Raw genomic sequence first — 15023 nt, forward strand, 5'->3', positions numbered from 1 at the left:
CTGCCCCTCCTACCACGCCCATGTACCACTGGGTCGCGGGTCTGCCCACCTTGTGGGTGTGAGTGGCGGCTCCGCTCCGCCCCCTCTCCAATTGGGGTCACGCGGTCACCACGCTGGCGAGCCGCTGGGCCTGCTCCGGGCGCTGGCTGCAGCCCGGCTTCTCCCCTCTGGCTCAACGACAAATTGAGGAGACTCGGGTGACTGTGCCTCACCCCCACTACCAGGAGACCAACTGCTTATGTCACCGCTGGAATTGATTAAGTTCTCTCCTCCGCCGCGTTCTGCTGACATCAGATCTCTGCCATGTTGGTATCCTATGCGAATGGCAGCATTTCATTCCCCTTGCCGGGCAACCAAAGCAACAGGTGAGTCCTGACCGGCCCTCAGCAGGACCCGTACCGAGAAGCAGTTTCCGCGGGCTCCTAGCCCCGGCCCAGGGAAGTTCCGGGAGCCGGAACTCGGCCGCTCCGTGCTCGGTGTAAGCTCCTATAAGTGTAAGCTCCAAGAAGCAGTCCCCGCGGGCTCAGTTCCGGGAGCCGGAATTCGGCCGCTTAGTGCTTGTTGTATGCTCTGATAGGAGCAGGGTCCAAGAAGCAGCCTCCGCAGGCTCCGCGGGACGGTTCCGGGAGCCGGAACTCGGCCGCCCCGCGCTCGGTGTTCGCTCCGATAAGCTCAGGTTCTAAGAAGCACCCAGGCGCTGAACCCTAGCAATCTGTCTGCAAGCCGCAGGCGATTTGCAGCCTGAAATTACCTGATCTATGGCTGCATGAGCTGCGGTCAGTCGAAAACAGGGAAGGTGACGTCAGTCTACCAACATGGTGGCTGCTGGCCTCCTCTGTGGTCTGACCGGTGTGGAGAACCGAGATGGACCGCTTCCTTCCCCCGTCTGGAACCCAGAATTCAGCCCTGAGTACGGTGCTTGCGCGGCTGGCAGAAACTGCAGCGCTGTAACCCTGCGTCTATCCCAGCGCGCGCTGCAGACTCTAGCCGCGGGGCGATTTGCTGAATAAGCAGTTACCCTCCGTGCGACAAACCTCTCGCGTTTGAGTCCCCGTAGCCGATCCTCGTGCGATGGAAATCCTTCCTCCAGGTTCCGGAGCACCCCACTATTGCTGGAAATTCCTAACAAGATATCCTTTAGCCGTCCTGACTTGTCATACTCCCACATGTGAAGCAGCACACGGGGGTAATGCACTCCCCTTGCCCATCTTCCCCAGCCTCATAAATAGATTTTTTAAAAAGAAATTCCAAAGGCCAAATTCTAAAAATTGTGGACATTATATAATAGTATAATTTCAGCAATTTTCTTCTTGATTTTAAGTTCTAATGAATTTACTTAAAAGCCAAAAAACAATACAACAACAAACTCTGTTTTTGATGGTTATATGTACATCAGTCCTGAGAGGTAACTGATAAAAGTTAAAAAGCAGTTGTACTGACTATATTTTAGGAGAACACCATGACAGAAGCTTATGTAGTAAAACATTTAATATGTGAAGTTAGTGAAACAACTTCAATATTGTAATCTTTTGACATTTTGAAGCAGTGTATAATGAGGGACTAAGGGATTATTAATATCAGGCTAAGTCAGTTTGATTTATCAATTTTAAAAGCAGGCATACTTTAGCTATAGAGTGAAGTGCTCATTTGAAGGAGATATATTTGTAATATTAAAGACAGACTTTTCAACACACACATACACACACAGAAGAAAAAAACACAATACTGAATGCCCAGTATTTGGTCATTTATTGAGTGTTAAGCAAAGATAGCACTTAGCCATTTTTGAATCTGTTTCTCAACATTTATTTGACTTATGTCTCTCTTCCCCCCACCTTATTTTTTCAGTGACTGAATGTATTTTAAATAAAACCTGTATTACATTTCCTTCATGATGGCTTTTTACTGATCTGTAGCAGCAAAAACAGTTAAGAAAACTAAGATAAAGTTCTTAGTTTTAAGAGTATACTATTATTGTGTAAAATTATCTGTGAGTTTTGTCACTATTTTTCCATTATAAAGTACTTCATTTTTGTAATATTATATAAATGTGTTTTCACAATTAAATATGATTGATGTCTAAAAAGAGCAGATCCATGACTAAAAATATAATCTGCTGTATCACCCTTATTTCTGTGAGGAAATAGGTTTAAATCACTTCAACTCATTATTTTTGTTTACTGATTTTTACAATATGTAGTAACTACACACAGTATATATTTGGGGGAATAAAAATATCAACACAGTTTGAGACTTGGATAGTTTGGAGAAACATGTAGTTGAGAACTGAGTTTTCACTTTTAATAGTTGAAAATGATTGGGCATGGTGGCAAATGCTTATAATCCCAGTGGCTGGGTAAGTAGTGAGGGGTACTGAGGCAAGAGAATTGCAAATTCAAAGCCAGCTTCAGCAACTTAGCAAGGCCCTAGGTCACTTAGTGAGACCTTGTCTCAAAAGAAAAATAAAAAGGGGTGGGGATGTGGCTCAGTGGTTAAGTGCCTCTGGGTTCAATCCCCAGTATATATTAAAAAAAGTTAATAATGTATAGCTTCTATGGAGAATCATTATTATTAGCTTGCTACTTCAGACTCTTTTTACCTTCAAATTCTTTGGTTTCTAAACAATAGAGAACAGTTGTTTCAGGATACAAATAAATGAGAATTGAAGTTCTCTATTGCATCAGATTCCTGTGAGTAGTTTTAGTGTCTCACAGACGTTTGTAGGAACTGGAATATCTATTTTTTTTTTTTATCCTCAGCTGCATAAAAATTTGTCTATACTCAGAAAGCATATTGAAATTGGATTTTTAAGTGGGAATTCCCTATTCGAGTTTAGGTTATCTTTTGACTTTTCTCAGGAGGGTTTAATCTTATTTAGAAAATTGTACGCTTATTTGTGGAAATGTCTTTTTGGTTGTTTCTCTCCAGAATTAAGCATTTTAAGGTATTAAGAATGTTTAATTCAGGCAAGAGGATTTATCTTTTTAGGAAGAAATTCAACTCTGATTTGAGTAATGCTCATAGTGGATTTTTAAGCTAGGCAGAGAATAGGAAAAAATAGAAGTAAAGGAGAAATGTTTACCTATGGATGAAAGGAAATTGGAAAGTAATCAGTGGAAGAGTATTATCTCCTATTCTTATAGAGCATAGCTTCCTGAAGGAGGCGATGAACTTCCATGACTGTTGCATTTTGGAGTCTGTTATTTTCCGCATGTTAGGGGAAAATGCTAAGAACCCTACCAGACTATTTGAAGTCTAATTGATGTCTCTGTTTCCAAATTTGCTGTGTTATATTCTTTACATACCAGAGTAATTTCTTCCCTTTTAATATAAATCAAATTATTCTCATATTAAAGTCTTTTCATATTGCATATAAAATTTCCAATTTCTTTTCTTAACTTAAAAATTTCTTAACTCTCTGAACTTGTCTATGACTGACCCTGTCTTACCATGTTCTGGATATATTATAACAAATATGTTCCTGACAGGTCTGCTGTTCTAAATGTGCCATCTGTTTTCAATGGTATTTTAATGCTTTGTATTTGGTTAACTACATATCAACTTACATGTTTGTTTTATAGACAGGTCTTTATGATGACCCAATAGTTAGAGGTACCCAGTCATCTTTTTCCTGTTACTACTTTGTTCTCTTGTATGCTCGCCTCTTCTTTTGTCTGCTATGTCATTGAGGCTTAGAATAGTTTTTGGTGCTTAAAGGAATTAACAACTGGTCTAGGTTAGGGATATATCTAGTGTATCTGGTTTGGGTAATACTGTTGATAATTTTCAGAAATTTTGTTTTACACAGTAATTTTTAATGTTATGAAAATTATTAACCATGGAAAAGAAGTTTTTAAGTTTGGAAAACTGTGTTGAAATCTTAACTTCCAGGTATAATTTGGATTTGGTCATTATACCTCTGTGATTATGGTTCATGGTTCTTTTTCTGTAAAGTAACTTCTAATAGGACTTTCCTGAGACTTAAATATTATATGCTTAGGAGTTTTTCATGAAACATTGTGAATTAAGTTCTTCCTTATCCTCTTGAAGAAAAAAATAAAAATACTGAACAAACATCCTTATCATTTTAAGGAAGAAATAATTTAAAATGAATTTTAGTGTAAAGTTATAATTTTAGTAGGTATACTAATGAAAATATTTAGGAATCTCTAGTATTGGTTTTAATTGTTTTTTGAATTGCAGGCTGGTAGACTTAGTAATTTCTTTAACTTTTTTATTCCATTTGTTCTTCCATTTCTGTGTGACTTCATTTCCTATCATACATCACATTCATCTAGTTTCCTTTTGATTCATTCTTTATGCAATTTGAAATCTAGTTTCTCTCTTGCTTTTTGAAAATTTTAAGAAAATGTAATTACTATAAAAGAAACACACACATGCACACATAGACACGCATACACATATATTCATCTCTAGGCTTTGGGTTACTGTGAAAGAATAAAGCTTAAAAATTTTTTCTATTTTAATTTTTTCTGTGTAAACACTATATTCAGTCATATGGATCAACTTTTGAATACAATTTTGCAGTTTTCTGCATCTATATTTTTACACATTTTATTAAACTGCTCAGAATTTCCTTTCTGCCTTCTCACTTATTCAAACCTATGTATTAAAAAATATTCATTTAAAAGGTGCCTTTCCCTCATGACTTTTCCAACCTATTGTTAACCAATGTGTTTATATATTTATCGTACACTAGCTATTGTTTGTAACTATTCATATTTTACCATTTCTAATATTTATTTTGTTTCCTTTAACTAACAGTAATTGATAATTTTTGCTTTTTTTTTACTGTTTTATGGTTTTAATACTTAAACCTTTTTTAGGCTAATAAACTGTTGTTTCAGTCTTGATTCCAAGGTCCTTGAGGTATGTTTCCATGGTCTGTGTTAGCATTTTTATTCATTTTTTTTGTTAGAATTAAAGTTTTTGCCTTTTGCTTTTAATGCCTATTATAAACAACCATTAATTTGACTCCCCAAAGAAATATTTTATGAGTGACACCATTTGCTGTGAGGTGTAGCCATATTACTTAAATTTGAATCCCAGCTTTATCATTTAATAGTTATATTAGGAAATTCATTCAGTATTTCTGTTCCTCAGTTTCCTTATCTGTAATGGAGAATATGATAATACCTTTTAGGGTAGGTGTGCTGATTAGGTGACAAATAGGTATAAAATGCTTTATACCACATTTTTTGACACAGTTACCAGGTAGTAAGTACTGGTGATCCTCATCAAGCTCAACAGCATTATTTTAATGCACAATAAAAAGAGGTGTTGGTGCTTGTGTGACCTTGTACAACTTCATTATGAACTTTTGTAAAACTCATCTTCTACACTGGTAGAATGAGGATTATTTATTCCAGTGGTTACTCTATATTTTCCTATGAATTGCTGTTTTTCTGGAGCCAGACCTATTCCTGCCTTTCTCCCTCCCTCCTTTTCATTTCTTCATTTGTCTATATGACAGGGACTGAAAGCAGCTTGAAAGTAGGTTGTTTATTCCCTTCAGAACCCAAATTTTGGGAAATTACTAAAAGTTTTTCTAAATGTCTATTCAAAAGATGAGTAAGTATGCAGAATTGATAAAAGTGTTAATATGGAAACAGAATTTGGTAGTGTTAGTATGGTTTTCACAGTACTAGACTTTTATTATCACTTGTCCCACATAAGAATTTGATAAAGAAGTCTTGATTTGTGCTTGATGAAAGTTCCTTCATTGACTGTAAATTTGTGATTTCATTTGACAGTAGTATAAAGGCAGTTATTTATAGAGTTATAAGTACTCTGACCATATGACAAGAATGTTGATGTAAACCAAATATTAGAGGATTATAAATTATTTTCTATAGCCAGTATTACATCTTTGAAAACTGAATGTTTTTTATTTTTTCTCTTGAACTAGAGAATGTTAGAGTTGGTATCCACCCTGAGGGTTGGAGAATCTCATTTTAGGCCACATCTGATTAGCAACTCTGGTCTACCCAACTAGTTATGAGATGATATTAGCACCACCTTGTGGTGCTTCCTAAACCTTGCCATTATTACAGAGGTGCTGGTAAGGAAGATGGGAAAAGTAGGAGGACCTAAATCTACAATTGTCATTAGAAAGTATATGCAAATTTTGATCTTTGGACACTTTTTAGTGTTGAATTTGTAAAATTTCTGTGATATTTTAAGTTATTGACTCTTATGATAATAATTTATTTAAATGTTTCAGATTCTTGGGCATATATACCATGATAGCTTTTAAAGTGTAGGAATAATATTTCATACCACTCTTGTAGATATTATCTTGTTTTTCTTTAAATTATGTATATTATGAAAAGATGAGTATTTCATTTTAAATTTATTTTGGACATTAATATTGATAAATATTAATTGTGTAGTTACTGAATTCTTATGAATTGCTGTTGTAACATAACATGTAAGTTGATTTTTAAAAACATAATTCTTTGCCAGTAAGATTAAATACACTTTTTGGACAAAAAGTCATAAAATAATATTGATTTTAAAAGCAACATTTTCATTAATGTTAGAATATTAATTTTCTTCCAGGGTTCTCGGTTATACTTCTATATTTTGACAGGTTTTTCCTCGATATTATTCTCCTTTACAAAACATGTATAATTTTCTAATTTGTCTTAAAGAAAAATATATGATATGTATGATTTCTAAAAAAAATCACATTAATAAATGTGGATGAATATAAAGGATAGGAAGAACAAATGCTGTAGGTATTGTAATGGAAGACATTTTATATTTTCAACAGTAAACAATAATACTAGATAGAGTCCTCCATGTAATTTAAAAAATGCATGAATTATCTTTTTAAAAGAAATTTAAACTTCTACAGTTTATTATATCAGTCAGTCTTGATATTTGTAATAAAATTAAAGAACAATTTAAATGTAAACTTAAACTATAGAGGTAGTCTAAATCAGTACATGCTCAGTTTAACATAGAAGTTATGCAATAAAAACTGTGCCCGTTTTAATTGAAAAGTATGGCCAGTATATTAGGAATCAGTACATTACCAAAACCTTGATTTACTAAACTACAAATGGGAGCCACATTTTTTTTCTTTCAAAAACACGGTATTGTAGATGTGAAGATATTAATAACTAAGAATTTATGGACTTTCTAATTTCTATAATTATTTATTATTGTAAGCAAAAACAACTGAAATGGAAGCAGACCTCAGCGGATCAGTAAGCTATCTTTATTAGACAGTGGTGGAACGGCATATTTTCAGGGGAGAAAATGGCAACTAGTTACAAGAGGGGTCTATTGTTTACAGGTTTTAATGAGAATTATTCATAGCAGAATGTTTAGTGTTACTCTCATTAGAGACTTGGGCAGTCAGGAAACTAGTTGTAAAGGTTCAAAGTCTAAATCAGGAAAATAGTTGTACAAGTTTGAAACCCATTGTTACTGAGATGAAAGTCCAGAATGCAGAACCCATTCTTTGTCTTCTCCACCCAAGACTCATGTTGCTGGGAAAGGATAAAAGTCCAGAGCCCAATGTTTGACTTCTTTCTCCCTGGAGTTGCTATTCCATATCCATTAATAATAATAATAATTATTATTATTTTATTATTATTATTATTATTATTATTATTATTATTATTATTATTATTATTATTTAGGTACCAGGGATTGAATCCAGGGGTGCTTAACCACTGAGTCACACCCTAACCCTTTTTATATATTTATTTATTTTTATTTAGAGACAAGTTCTGACCATATTGCTTAGGGTCTTGCTAAGTTGCTGAGGCTGGCTTTTTGAACTTGTCATCCTCCTGCCTTAGCCTCTTGAGCTCTTGGGATTACAGGCATGCATCACCACACATGGCTTATTTCTAATTATACATTTTTCATGGACTTTTGCTATCTTGCATATGATCTCCTGGAAAGTATAAAAGGTTATGTAGATAATTTGTTACATAATTTGGAAAATTAAGAATAGTTGCATCACTGACAGAAGGAAGGGGATTACAGTGAGATCCAGTTTTGATAAGCAAGTTTAGTTTTTATTCCCTTTCAAAAGGTTTTATTGGACAGGTTATGTATACCTTACTCTGAAGGATATTGGTCTTGATTTCTGGAAGGTGTTTATTACTGTATCATTGTCTGTATCACAATGGGAAATTATTGTCTTTTGAGGAAAATCAGTACTCTCAATTCTTTTATTCTCTGTTCTGCTATATCAAGGCAGTAATGCTTATGCTTACAGGCTTTGTGGAGACAATGTTGGGTTGAATTGCTAGGTACAGGAAACTTGAACAAGTTACCATCTCTCACTAATTCTCAGTTTTCACGTTTATAAAATGAAATTGTTAATACCTACCTTATAATAATCATGGCTATTACATGGTATCACCAGAAAAGAATTTCAGAATTATCTTTCCAGAGTCTTATTAGAAGGTCCAGTAGACAGTTAGCTATGTTATTGAGGAATTGGTAGGCATTTAGTTTCTCATAGTACCTACAATAAAAATGTGTATATTTCTTTTTGTAGGATTTGACAATTTATTTTTAATGAATATTAAATATTCATTATAAATATTTTATGCTTTTGTGTTCTTTGTTGCAACTACTCAGCTGTTATAGCTGGACAGCAGCCATAAACAAGAAGTAAATAAATGAATGTTGCTACATTCCAATAAAACTTTATTTATAGACGTTCACTTGAATTTCATGTGATTTTAACTAGTCTTACAGTTATTCTTTTGCTTTGTTTCTATTTAAAATATAAAAGTCATTCTTCATTTGCAATCAGATGGCATACCGATTATGCACAGTACAGTCTGTTGATTCCTTTCTTAAAGTAAAAGATGTGGAAGCAAGATAGCAAACAAGGTATCAGAACATTAGGGGCATCATCTCACATATATGAGTTATAGTAGAATTGTACTTCTGATTCCACTGTAAACACTCTGATTTTGATTAAGAAAACTTTTAGAGAAAAATATCATCCATAATTGTCATCTTGGCTCCACAGGTTATTAGATTAGTCCTTCTCACCAATGGGTGACTGATGTATAAAATTATTCATATATATCTTGGGGGAGACTAGTACTTCTCCTTCTGTCAACTCATAGAGACATAAATAAATGTATGTAGAGAGGTATGCTATTTGATATGGTTCCCTTTGGATGAATGGATAGATTGATGGATAGTTTTCATTTCCTCGATATGCTTAGCAGAGCATTGCCTTCCTTCCCTGACATTAAGTCACAGAAATTAGTATGTAATTGGATAAATATAGAAGTCAGCATCCTCAAGGACCTCCTACATTAAGTCCTTCTTGATTAAAGTATACCCTTCTATATTTCCTCTCTTTCTTTTTTTTTTTTTATGGTGCTGCATTATAGTTGTATGTATTGGTGGAATATGGCATTATATATTTGTACATTCAACAATAGAACAATACAGTTTGGCCAGTATCCTTCCCCAGTTCTTCCACTCCCTTACCACCTCTTTTGTCTATTCTCCTAATCTCCCTTTGCTTTTCATGTGATCATACCCACCCACCATGTTTTCCTGGAAAATATTCTGTTTTTTTTTTTTTTTTGCTTCTTTTTAGTTATATGTGACAGTAGAATCCATTTTAACATAATTCAACAAACATGGAATATGTCTTTTTCTTATTTAGACCCCAGTACCTTTCCTTCCCTTTTCCTCTTCCCATTTCTTGCTCCCTTCCCTTTACTGATCTTTCTGCCATTTACCCATAGTTACTTATTTTTTTAAAAATTAATTTCTTATGGATATCACTATGATAAGATTCACTGTGGTATATTTATATGTGTACATAGGAAAATTAATGTCAGATTCATTTATTCACTCTTTCCTTTTCCCATTTCCCCTTCTTCCCTTCATTTTCCTTTGTCTACTCCACTGAACTTCTAAAATACCCACTTTGTGTAAGTTAGCGTCCACATATCAGAGAAAACATTTGACTTTTGGTTTTGGGGTATTGGCTTATTTTCAGTCAGCATGATAGCCTCCAGATCCATCCATTTACTGGCAGATGTCATAAAATCATTCTTCTTTGTGCCTGTGTAACACTCTAGTATGTGTGAGTGTGACATTTTCTTTATCCATTCATCTGTTGAAGGGTACCTAGTTTGGCCCCATAGTTTAGCTGTTGTGAATTATGCTGGTATAAACATTGATGTGGCTATGTCACTGTAGTATGCTTATTTTAACTCCTTTGGATACATACTGAGGAGTGGGATAACTGCGTCACATGGTAGATTCCTTCCTATTACCTCTCATTTTAATACTACTCAGTCTTCATTTCCTGAATGTGCTTAGTGGAACATTGCCTCCCTTCCCTACCACTGCGTCTTTTTATGTCTTTCTCTTAGAAGGAAGATTGTTTCATAAGATTGATTACTTTAGATAAATAATTCAGCAAATTTTGATGCTGTTACATGACCCCTTTAGTTATAGGAAAGGTCAAGCCAGAAGTTTATTCTTGGGTCTTCATATAATTTCATCACATTAACAAATATTTCAGGGAAGTAGATTTAGAAGCAGTTATCCCTCAATATGTATTACGTGAAACTTTATAACCAGAGTAGTCACAAAACAATAATAATATAGTAAAAATATTAGTACAATTAGATCTCCGCTAACATTATAAACAACATCATTATCAGTGTAAACTTTAGTGCTGGGGTTTATAATTTGTTTAAAATATACATCATTGGAGGACAATAAATGTGATCAGTTTCATCAAAATTAAAAATATTAACCAGTGTGTAACCTTTTTCATCATTCTCCACCCCACCTTTTTAAAAACAGAGTAAAATGTCTTTCTTGTGCAAAAATAATGCACTTCTGTGAGATTTTCATTCAGTCTTTTCCTTAAAATCATCACGTATTGCAAAAGATTTCTCTTTAATTGTGAGAAAGCTGATAACTTCAATATGAGCTGAGAAAAACTGTGTCTGATTCAACACAACAGGACCTTTGGGTGATAGACTGATCTCATTGCTCTATATACCCATCACAATCAAGCAAAGTTGCTTTAAAGCAATATGAATAATAGTTGGGTGTAGTGGTACACACTGGTAATCTCAGCAACTTGAGACTGAGGTAGTGTGATAGTAATTTTGAAGCCAGACTGGGCAATTTAGTGAGGCCCTGTTTTAAAAAGGACTAGTGGTGTAGCTCATTGGTTAAAGCTCCCCTTCATTCAATTCTTAGTTACCTCCAGCCCTGTGAAAAAAATACAAATTACAGTATAGCAGAGTGTTTAAATTTAGGCTTTGAGCTTAAAATAAGTAGATATTGAATTATACATTAAACTAGAAAAAATATCAATTTTTTTGAAAAAAAATGTTCATTATAGCAAACATCTAATACTTGCTGTGTAGCATTAAAGTAGGAAGATAATGTTAATAGAGATAAAACTAAAAGAAGACATGAGAGCTATAAAATGGCTTCCAGTAAAAATTGAGAGAAAAGGTGGCTGGTGTTGTGGCACATACCTGAGATAATAGCTACTTGCTAGGATTTCAGGTTCCAGGCCAGCTTGTGGTATTCTGTCTCAAAAATAGCAAATCTGTGGGGGTGGCTGGGGGAGTGGCAAAGCATACATAAGGATATGCACCAGAGCTATAGATTTATAATATGTATTTTAGTAAGATCCCCCAGGTGAGTCCTTGTGTACGTTTAAGTTTGAAAAGTACCATCCTAAACTACCATTTCTGATTTTATTTTCTCTTTAGATCATCCACTATTCTTACCTTCCCTACCTACTTTAAACCCACTTCATGGATGATGACTTTGTTTCCTGTAACTCTGAAAAGACTGAGAAAGACACCTTCACACAACCAGTTACTTCCTTTTCAGTATCTGTTGCTATACTTTGCCTTCCTGTTACTATAGAAGAACTAACCATGTTTCTCTCTAAAGCTTGTTTACTCTATTCCATCTCTTCCAGGATATTACCCCAGTCATCAGTACTTATACTTTTAGGGCATCCAAACTTCCTTCTTTGCTGGATCATGTAAATATTCTGTATTTTCTCTCTTATCTCAAAAAAGAAACAAAAACTTTCCTTGGAACTCACTTTCTTCTCACCAGCTACCACATTTCTTTACCCTCTTTGCATATTGCCTTCTCAAAATATTATCTATACTCTCTGTCTCCATTTCTTCTTCTGTTTCTAAACTCATCTATACCAGTTTTTGCTCCCCCTATCCCACTGAAACTCCTTTGTCCAAGTTATCAGGTACTAAATAATTCAATTGGCAGTTCTCAATCCTTATTTTATCCAACTGGCAGCCATTTTGACAAAGTTGATCACTGTCTTCTTTGAAACAATTACTTCCACATGCTGCTTCTCTTGAATTTCCTTCTACTTCCCCGAATGCTTGTCTGGAATATCCTAGAAACCTGAAAGCCCCAAAATCAAGCTGATGGAAGCATTGGTGTCTATTGAGGACTGCTGTCTGCTTCCAAGTTGGCATCTTGTTGGTGCATCTTCTGTAGAGGAAAAAATGATGAATCCTCACATGCCAGAAGAGAATGCTTCCTTCAACCTTCAGCTCTTTTATAAGGAGCTATTGCATTTGTATGGATGGAGCTATTGCATTGTATGGATGGAGTTACTCCTTTTCAGAAGTCTCTACTTCGTAATACCACTACAGTAGGGATTAAGAGCTTTGGAGAGGATATATGCAAACTGTAACATTGCATATATCTGTGGAAGCAACTGCACAAGTCAAGATAGAAGACATCAGCCTATTGTTTTCATTTTTGTAATTCCTCCTAATTTCCTTTATGACTAAGATTATTTTGAATTCTACAAGTCACTTGAAAATTTATATTACATGATCCTTTCTTTTTTTGAATGAAGATACAATTATTGCTAAGTGCTAGTTTAGAAATCTATAGCTGCAATATGAAATAGAAATGTGATGCAACCCCATGTGTACTTGTTAAAAAGTAATTTTATATATTTATTGTATGCAACATGTTATTTTGAAATGTGTACATTGTTTATTGCTTTTTATTGACATATATTACTTTTTTATTTATGTCTTTAGTTGTTTATTTTATTGACTTATTTATATGCAGTGCTGAGAATTGAATCCAGTGCCTCACACATGCTAGGCAAGTGTTCTACCACTGAACCACAACCCAAGCTCCATACCTTTTTTAATATATAGCACAAATTGATTATCTACTCATCTGTTGATGACTGGTTAGTTTCCAGATCTTGGCTGTTATAACTAACAACAAACATTTATGTGTCTTATATAGGTAGTTGTTTTGTTGTTATACATGTCATTTTCCTGTTATCCATGGGTTATTCAAAATGTTCCCACCTTTTGTCTTTAATAAACAGTACTAGTGAATATGAACATGTGTATGAATGTATTTGAGTACTGGTTTCAGTTCTTTTTGATATATATCTAGGAGTGGAATTTCTGGGCTGTTTGTTAATTCAATATTTAACTTTTCGAGGCATCACCAAAGTGTTTTTCACAGTAGCTGAACCATTTCTATTCCCATCAGCAGAGTGTGTGGATTCCTGTTTTTCCACATCCTCACCAACACTTAACTTCTTACATTCTTTGTGGTTGTTTTTTTTTTTTTTTTTTAAGCTATCTTAATGGGTATGAAATTCTAACTCATAGTTTTGATTTGCATTTCTGTAAGGATTAATAATAATGAGTAGTTTTTATATGGCTCTTGTCCATTTGTTTTTCTGTTGCTCTTTCCTCCCTTTGTTAAATACTTGAGGGAGATCCTTTGAAAATTTCTTCAGTTCTCTGAACATCTTGGTTCTCTTTCATGAGAACTTGAACTACCCTGGTTTCCTAAAACTCAACTGTCTTCTCAGCATGGAGATATCTCTAGGCTTTGGATAGGTTCTTCTCTTGTACCATGTCCTAGAAATTCTCCCAAAGTTACAGTAAGATGTGACAGTTTTGGGGCTCACTTATTTTGTTTTTCATATATTAGGGTCTCACAGTCTTTTTGGGCCCCATTTTCAGAATTTATCATAACTTATGTGATATAAAACATTATTTCCCAATATTTTGGTTGTTTGATATGGGAGAGTTAATATGGTCCTGTTATTCTATCTTGACCTGCTACAGACCCTTTTATCTTTAAAATGGAGAAAATTAAGGCCCAGAGTGTGCCAAATTCAGATAACCCTGTTGAGATTCTGGTGAATCATTTTATCTTTTCATGTACCATTACCACCTTAGAGTTTATACTTTTATGCTTTGACACTCTATTGGCTTGAAGTAGACAGAGTCTGGGTACGTGAGTATAGGAGATAATCAGTTGGTTTTCTTTGTGAGGAGTTGTGGACATTGATTATTATTCATTTGGGAGCAGAGACTTTCTAAAGAAAGTTGAATCTATACTATGACTAGTGTCAAAAACTAAAAACATTTCAACAAAGAAAATCATACATTTCAAAGGAAATGGACTGAGTAATACTTTATTTTAGTGTGCTGCATTTCCTCTTATTTGCAATAGAAATATTTGTTCTTTCTAGGAATGTTAGAAGACTTTGTGAGAGACATTTTTTTTAGAAAAAAATTAATGTGCTTTTGATTAGGAAAGATTTAAAAACCCTTCATGAAGGAATCTTAACAACAATAAATGTTCAGAAAGGAATAATTTACATAAGAGCATGTTCTTGTTTTTAATGAATGTACAGTGACATAATTAGAAGTGGATACAATGTCCCCAATTTACTCTTAAATGGCATCTCAAAAGAGATACCCATCATGTTTATCATGGAACTATTTATAATAGCTGAGTTGGGGAGTCAGCCTAAATGCCCATAAACTCATAAAATGTGGTATATATACACAATGGAATAGCACTTAGTCATAGAGAAGGACTAAATTATATCATTTGGAGGAAAATGGATGCAAATGAAGATGATTATGTTAACCAAAATAAGCTACTTTCAGACAAGTATCACATGTTTCCCCTTATAAAATCGGGGGGGG

General features: G+C 34.5%; 1 protein-coding gene across 17 annotated transcripts in view; it reads left to right on the forward strand.

Annotated features, from left to right (window-relative positions):
- Positions 1-15023, forward strand: part of Vps13b (vacuolar protein sorting 13 homolog B) — a 734817-nt gene that overhangs the window by 295977 nt on the left and 423817 nt on the right. The window lies entirely within an intron of this gene.

This window comes from Marmota marmota, unplaced genomic scaffold (assembly GCF_001458135.2).
Source record: "Marmota marmota marmota unplaced genomic scaffold, marMar, whole genome shotgun sequence".
NCBI classification, from domain to species: domain Eukaryota; kingdom Metazoa; phylum Chordata; class Mammalia; order Rodentia; family Sciuridae; genus Marmota; species Marmota marmota.